The sequence below is a fragment of the Bidens hawaiensis genome, unplaced genomic scaffold, assembly GCF_021521415.1.
Source record: "Bidens hawaiensis isolate Kalapana, Puna unplaced genomic scaffold, B.hawaiensis_p1.1 tig00007743_1, whole genome shotgun sequence".
Taxonomy (NCBI): Eukaryota; Viridiplantae; Streptophyta; class Magnoliopsida; order Asterales; family Asteraceae; genus Bidens; species Bidens hawaiensis.
Window position 1 is genome coordinate 676,431 of NW_027491538.1, and position 7,877 is coordinate 684,307.

Below are 7,877 nucleotides of genomic sequence, written 5' to 3' on the forward strand. Positions count from 1 at the left end.
ACGTTTAGTTCATGTTTCAATTCGGACTGTTTAATTTGTCTGACAAACCCCAGATTTTTCAATTCGGAGGTTTTTGATTTTGAGTTCTAGAGAGAAATTGAACACTATGGTTGTGTTCTTCTCGAAAAATTAAGCGATTTACACTATTGATTTGCTTGATTTTGTGAAGAAATAAGAAAGATGGAGATGTGGGTTTAGGGTTTGAGAGGTAGAAGATGAAAAATTCAGTCGGGCCCACTAAATTCAGTCAACTTAATCAATTTAAACGTTCACACGTGACGCGATTTTAAAGGTTCAAAAATTCAGTCGGATCCGACGAAAAAAATTGGTTATTTTGAGATTTTTTGTAAACCTAGGCTATTTTTAGAATAAATTCGTCAAATATGGCTATTTTGAGAAATTTCCTCTCAAATTCGGAGTTATACTACTCATTAAATTAGTACACGGGCCCCTCATTAGATGTCCAGTTATCTTATGAAATCTTCACATTATGAGTTGAAATTGACACCTCTAAAACTGCAATCAAACAAATTAAATTCCTGCTTTTGTCAATAAATGGACAAAGTCACCATTATCAGTTAGTGTCACGAATTCTTATAGGTCAAATTTTACTGCATGGCCCTTCCATTATCAGTTATATTGTCATGAATGAACCAGTTGATGAATGACTACGTTTTCTTTTAAGTACTTTTAACTAATAAAAGTCATCTACATATATGTTGGTTTAATCTTGATGTTTGGGTTGTTTCGGGTCGAGTACGGATCAAGCCGGGTTATGAAGCGGGTACGGGTCAGATTGTGATCCATAGTTGCAGCAAAGAATGAGTCTTGGTTGACCGAATTATGTGGGAAGGAAGACCTAGCAATTTGGAAAAGTAAACGTGGGTTTGTTCCAGGAAAGTAGGAGAAAGTCGGTTTCAATTTAGCATGTGTTTGTTTTGTTTTATTATAAATAGAGAGTGTTGAATGTGTTTTTTGAGTGTAGATTAATTAATAAATCATTGTAATTCTCTTTGAAAGTTAATACATAAGAAAGTGTACGTGAACTGTGTGTGTTAACCACGGCCTGAACCAACAATATATATCACTTAGCATATTCGTATTTAATTAGCACACCATTCTTAATCATTCTCTCGTGACATTCTTATTTTTTTGACACAGTTTCATTGGATTCATCCCGTGGACGTAATGCTAAGAAAAAAGGTGTAATGCTAAGAAAATTAAAGGGTTCAAGCCGAAACAATGACAAATTAAAGCTACGAGTTCACAAAAGCTACCACCCAGTTCTCACAGCCAGTTTAACGAGTTTAGTTCGAGCTTAGACATGGGCTGTGAAATGGTGACTAGAGAATAGATAGGCGTGCTCGTGATTCAATTTGGGAGATGACGACCACAAAGTGAAGATAAAGATGGAGGGGTCAGGTAAGTAGTTTTTTAAACAAATGATTAAAAATACAACTAATAAAAGTTAACGTTAAAAACAAATTTGCCGTTCTTGAACAAAAAAGAGGTCAAATTTGATATACTTTAAGGGATTAAAAAAATAAATTCCACGTATATTAAATCAAATTTAGTTTCATTTTGGGGGAATTAACCTGACACTTCTAACCAAATTCCACAATCAGTTCTATATATATCAAAAAGTTGTGTTGAGTTGGAAATCTTATATATCTGGTTTTCTTCATCTCCTCATTACTCGAATCACTGAAAGCTTCCAATGGAAACTTTCACCGAACTTAGATCCTCATCTTCCTCATCGAATCACGATCATAATCATAGATATGAAGTTTCTTTAAGTTTCAGAGGCGAGGACACTCGCTATAGTTTCACCGATCATCTCTACAACGCCCTTGTTGAGGCTGATATCACCACGTTTTTGGATGAAGAAGAGATTGAAACTGGAGAGTCATTGAAACCAGAATTGGAGAGTGCGATTAAATCATCTAAGGCTTCTATTATAGTCTTGTCCAAGAATTATGCTTCTTCCAGATGGTGCTTAGATGAATTGGCATTAATCCTTGAGCAGAAGAGGAAGTTTAACCAAATCGTTATCCCCATCTTCTATCATGTGGAGCCCACTGATGTCCGGAAGCAACAAAATAGCTTCGGGGAAGCAATGGCGAAGCATAAACAAAGGACGGATGATGAAACAAATGCAGAGAAGAAAAGTGAATTGGCTCAAAAGATGGAGTTATGGGAGAGGGCACTCACTGAGGTTGCTGATTTAAAAGGAATAGATTCAAAGGACAGGTAATGTTGGACTTAATTCCCTCTCGTACATAACACGAGGTCGTGTCGGGCTGGGTCTGGTCGAGTGAGCTGGTTTCGAGTTATTATGTTTGGCTTATTCATTAAATGAGTTGTACTTAGTTTTTGATAGCTAATTAGGTTGAGAGTTGCTAATTATGTTAGTATATACACGTGCGAGTTTTATTTACTGTCTAACTAGAAGTTCGAGTCCATCTCTAATTGTACAGAGTCATGATTTAGATAACCTAATCAAAGTTTTGATTATGGTGATAATTAAGTTTGTAATTAGAGTTACATTTTCCTAGTTAATAAGATAGAGAGTTATTCAATCCAAATTTATCGTGCGCGCTTTCGTTCTAGGGAGTTATATCCGTTCTTGAGGTAATGTCGTTAGATCAGATTGTTAAGTTTCCACAATGGTGTTTCATATTTCTCATTGATTCATTTTCAGAAGGAAACAGAGATTATAAAAGAAGTTGTTACCGACATCCGCTGTAGGTTCAGTGTACTCTTAAGTAATACTCTGCCCCTTCTAGTCGGGATGGACTATCACACTAGATCCATTAGTTCATGGTTGACCAATGGATCTTGTCTTAATGTCGACATTATTACAGTGATAGGAATTAGTGGGATTGGGAAGACATCGTTGGCTAAATATGTCTTTTAGTTACACTCTAGTAAATTCTACAAAAGCAGCTTTATTGAATGTATCAATACAAGATGTAATGGACGGTTTGGTGGATTGCTTGATTTACAAAAACAACTTCACGGAATCGTTTCAAAAGGAAACTTACTACAAGTTAATGAAGTCACTAAAAAGGTGTTAATAGTGCTTGATGATATTGGTAGTCTTGGCCAGTTGGATTCTTTACTAGGAAACATAAGTTTACATCCGGGAAGCAAAATTATAATTACAACAGAGGATGCATCTTTAACAGAAAGGTGTGCATTATTCAAGTCACAACTTCATCCTAATCACAGAAAGGTTTCACTTAATGGCTTACGTAATAATGAATCACTAAATCTTTTATGCATTCATGCTTTCGAGAGCCATAAGCCAAAAGAAGGTTATGAAGAGGTTTCAGAAAAGCTTGTGAAGTATTGTGATGGACATCCATGGGCTCTTGAGCTTTTGGGCAAGTTATTGCATATGCGAGATGTATCGTATTGGGAAGAGTGCTTAAAAGGGTTAAATAAAGAACCTCATTTTCAAATGAAAAAGGTTTTTCAGACGAGCTTTGAGTCTTTGCCATCCAATGAAATGGAATTGTTTAAGCATATTGCTTGTTTCTTTGTTGGAGAAGACAGAGACTTTACTGAAACAATTAAGTGCATGTGATTTAGAGGCAGGATCTGGGATCACGAACCTCATTGATAGGTGCTTTCTTAGTATCGGATGGAATAACGGGCACTTGATGATGCATTCACTGATTCAAAAGATGGGGAGAGATTTAGTGCGTGAAGAATCTCTTAATAAGCCACGGGAGCGCAGTCGATTATGGTGTCACAAGGAGTCATTCAAAGTGTTAAAACAAGAAAAAGTAAGAGCCCATAAGTATTAATTATTATTGTCTACATGCATGTGTATAACATTTATATATAATTTTATTTGCATTCCCTTTGTTGAAAGGGTACAGAGAATATTCTAGGCCTAGCCCTTGACATGAGAATGCTAGACAAGAAGAAGTTGCGTGGATCATTTGAGGTGAAAACAAAGTCATTTAGTAGTATGGATAATTTAATGCTACTACAACTCAATTATGTGCAAATGAATGGATCTTATGAGGATTTTCCAGAGGAATTAAGATGGTTGTGTATGCATGGGTTCCCTTTAAAGTCTATACCTTTAGACTTACCCATGGAGAATCTGGTTGTTCTTGACATGTCCTATAGCAATATTGAATTTTTTGACATGTCAAAAGGCAAACAATTACTTGGATCTTTGCAGATTCTTGATTTGAGCTTCTGTGAACATCTTCATAGTGTTGGTGGATTTCTGGAACTACCTGAACTTGAGAGGTTCATAGTTAGAGGGTGCATAAGTTTGATTGAGGTGTGTGAATCAGTTGAGCACTGTGTTGAACTTGCCCACATTGATATGAGTTACTGCTACAAGCTTAAAAATGTACCAATATCCATAGGCAAGTTAAAGAAGGTTAAAGAACTATTGTTAGATGGTTGGAGTTCCACTGTATCTGCAATCGATACTACACCAAGAGATTTGAATCTCTCTGCTGTTCCTTTACCGAGCTCATTGAGAATTTTGTCACTTGCAAATAATAATTTGTCTAACGAATCCTTTCCTGGGGACTTGAGCTGCCTATTTGTGTTGAAGGAGCTGTACTTAGATGGTAATCCAATTGTTTCAATGCCCGATTGGGTGAGAAGCCTTCCTAGACTTGAGATACTTGGTATGGATCATTGTGAAATGGTTATATCAATTGAGCATCGTCCACGTACACTAAGAGGACTATCAATGATCACTTTTAAGACTGCGCTACGGAAAATTAAATTTGTTCCAGAAATGTCCCCACTCTAATTAATAGGAGTTTGGACAGCATTAAAACCTTGTTCATTTGAAGTTGATGGCGTGGTGAAAGTGGAGGCTTTGGCGGGTGTTGAGGAAAAGGTATTACATAGTTTGGGTTGGACAAATATAGACTTCATTAAAGAAAGGCGCTTGAGAACTCGCATTGGAGTACACTCAGTTGAATCTCAACCCCAGGTTTCCTCTAATACTTGTCTTTGGTTGTGTACACACACATATATGTATGTATTTGTGTGTATTATGAATTTCAAGGTTATTGATCTGTATTCATCTGGCAGATGTATTATCATTTTGGAATATTCAACACGCTTTATTCGGGGAATGAGATGCCGGATTGGATTGCATATAGAAGTGAGGGCCAATCAATATCATTTACGATCCCATCATCTCCTAACAAGCTACGAGGATTAAATTTCTGCTGTACTATGAAAACATATCAACATGATGAAGAGGAATCTAGTTTTTTGCCACGGATAAGAATTTATAACACTACAAAAAGCCACAAATGGGATTATCGTCATTTTATTGACAGAGTGGAGTTAGGTGTTGTAAAGTGTTTAAACTCTTTAAGCCATTGGATGGTTGGTCCGAATGAGATGAAAGGCGGTGACCAGGTTACTATTAGTGTAGGTGATAATAGTGACATTCTTACAAGGGAGTGTGGGATTGGTTTTGTGTATGATGAAGATGGAAAGATTGAGGAGGAAGAAGAAGAAGAAGATGCGTTGAGTTATTACAAGTCATGGAATCACATCATTGGCGGAGATCTCTCTTTTTTTAAATATAGTGATCCAACAAGAGATCTTTTATTTCACTATGATTTTTTCAGAGGTAGATGTCGTTTCTCAAAATAAAATACACACCCACAGTTTATTGTAATATGTGAATTTAATGTACAAGTTTCGTTTTTCTTTTTCTTGTCACCAGGAATGGAAATTAAAGCCTTTTCAGAAAACAAGTCTGAAACAGGTGGTCAGGTACATTTCAACACCAAAACCCTTGTCTCATCACATGATTATATATTCGTAAAAGTTCAATTAAGTTAGTCTAAATTCGGTTATAAGCTATGCTATTCAATTATTTATTCTAATATGTTTTTTTTTTAAATTAAGATTTACAATAATAACTTTAAGATTATGGCTTTTTTGTAAGTCTAAATTTGTATCTTACTCTTAGAGTGGATGGAATGACCTCGAGGGGGAGTATACGTACAAACTGCCCTCGAGGTGGCTTCGGCCCCTAACGGAGCACGACCCCCAGCCCTGGCAGTTCGGTGCTGACAAAAAAACTCCCCGATCAGGGTAGCCATGGCGGAAGACCCCGAAACTCCTCCGTGGTTTGCAACGGTCTAATTTTCAAAAAATACCTGTTGATGGAGGGCAGATGATGTCAGAGCAAGGCGGTGGCAGAGAGGCGTGGAGGAGCAAAGCCGGTGCCAGTAGATGGCGTTCGTTCTTCGATGAGCTCGATTTGTTAGGTTTGATGGATCCGATTGAGGGTTTTCGTTGTAGCTACCATCAATAAGTATAGAACAAGAAGATGATTGAATAATTGCTTGTGTTGTGTCTGTTATCATTTTTGTTATATTAGAAGGACTAGTTAATTAAAAAAAGGCTGACCAATAACAAGGAAATAGAAAACATAATCCCTTAATATGTAATTCCTTGATTCCAGCCCCAACGTTCCATTCCTTTACTGTCAAATATTGCTGAAATCTTTTATATGCAGAAATGAAGTGAAACTAATCCCTTAATATTCAAAAATTATTTTTATTATATACTAATAGTAGCGAGTGAGTTTAGATCCCGGGTCTATGTGTGTGTGTGTGTTTGTTCTTCGATTAATCTGATTAGATGTGTGGCTCTGCTGGTAGGTGAACCTCAAATCCTCAATATTGAGTTTAATTACTTAACTCAATTACGATAATATCCTTTTACTTTGTTATAGTTTTTTTTTTTTAATATCAAAAATATAAACTTACTCAATTACTTAAATTATGTTAATTTTTCGTAGCAAATGAACTTAAGAAATATGAATATTTTTTCTTAGAATACAAACACATTTTTCTGTTTAAGCTTTCATATATGTCCAGATAAATAAACCTTGACAAACAAAATCTAATGATCATTTGTATTTGTTCGTTCTTTTTGACATCATATCCTTACACTACAAAAAAATGCCAATTAGTGGCACACATTTTCTATGGCATATAGTCTTTGTGCCACTATTGTAGGTTTTAATTCCACTTGCGTATGCCACAATTGCCAAGCACTCACTTTTAGTGTCATTTAGCATTTATGCCACTAAAATTTAGGTTTTAATAGCACTTTGTGTATGCCATTTTTGTTTGGAACACACTTTTAGTGGCAATTAGTATTTGTGTCCCTAGAATTTAGATATTTAATGGCACTTTGCAAATGCCATATTTTATAGGCAACATTTATAATGACATTTGGCATTTGTGTCATGTTAATTTAAGTTTTTAATGTCACTTATTGTTCGTCATTTTTCATTATAAGTTGCAAAGGTTATTGAAATTTCAGCTTTTTTATTTCAAAGTTATGAAAATTGCATATTGACACCGTCGTTCGGTTTTGGCGTCATAAAATAATTGGTTGTTATCAAAGATATTTAATATCCTTAGAAAATAGGGTGTGATCAAGCCAAGTCGCTTGCAAACTATCGAGATCGGCTCACAAAAAAACTTGAATCGAGCCAAGCATAAATGAACTTGAGTTTAAAAAAGTTTGTTTAATAAACAACCCCAAACGCAAGTTTTACTTATCGAGCTTGACCCGGCTCGCAAGCCTAAACAAACATATTATTTATATAATTTTTATATTATACATATATATTTACAACTACAATAAGAAAATACATAAAGAAAAACATATAAAAATTAATTAACAAATAATAAACAAGCCAAGCTTAAGCCTAGTATAGCTCTTCGAGCTCGGACTCGACTTGTTTACACCCTGTTAGAAACCCGCATGTGTCATTTTGAAACAAGTTATACTGATTGATCACTTCATATTAATAATCAGATATCAAGAAACAAGATTCAAGTGCACACAACACT

At 35.5% G+C, this 7,877-nt stretch overlaps 1 pseudogene; it reads left to right on the forward strand.

Annotated features, from left to right (window-relative positions):
• The first annotated feature begins 1,370 nt into the window (after positions 1-1,370).
• Positions 1,371-5,949, forward strand: LOC143635984 (disease resistance protein RPV1-like; annotated as a pseudogene).
• The last annotated feature ends 1,928 nt before the right edge of the window (positions 5,950-7,877 follow it).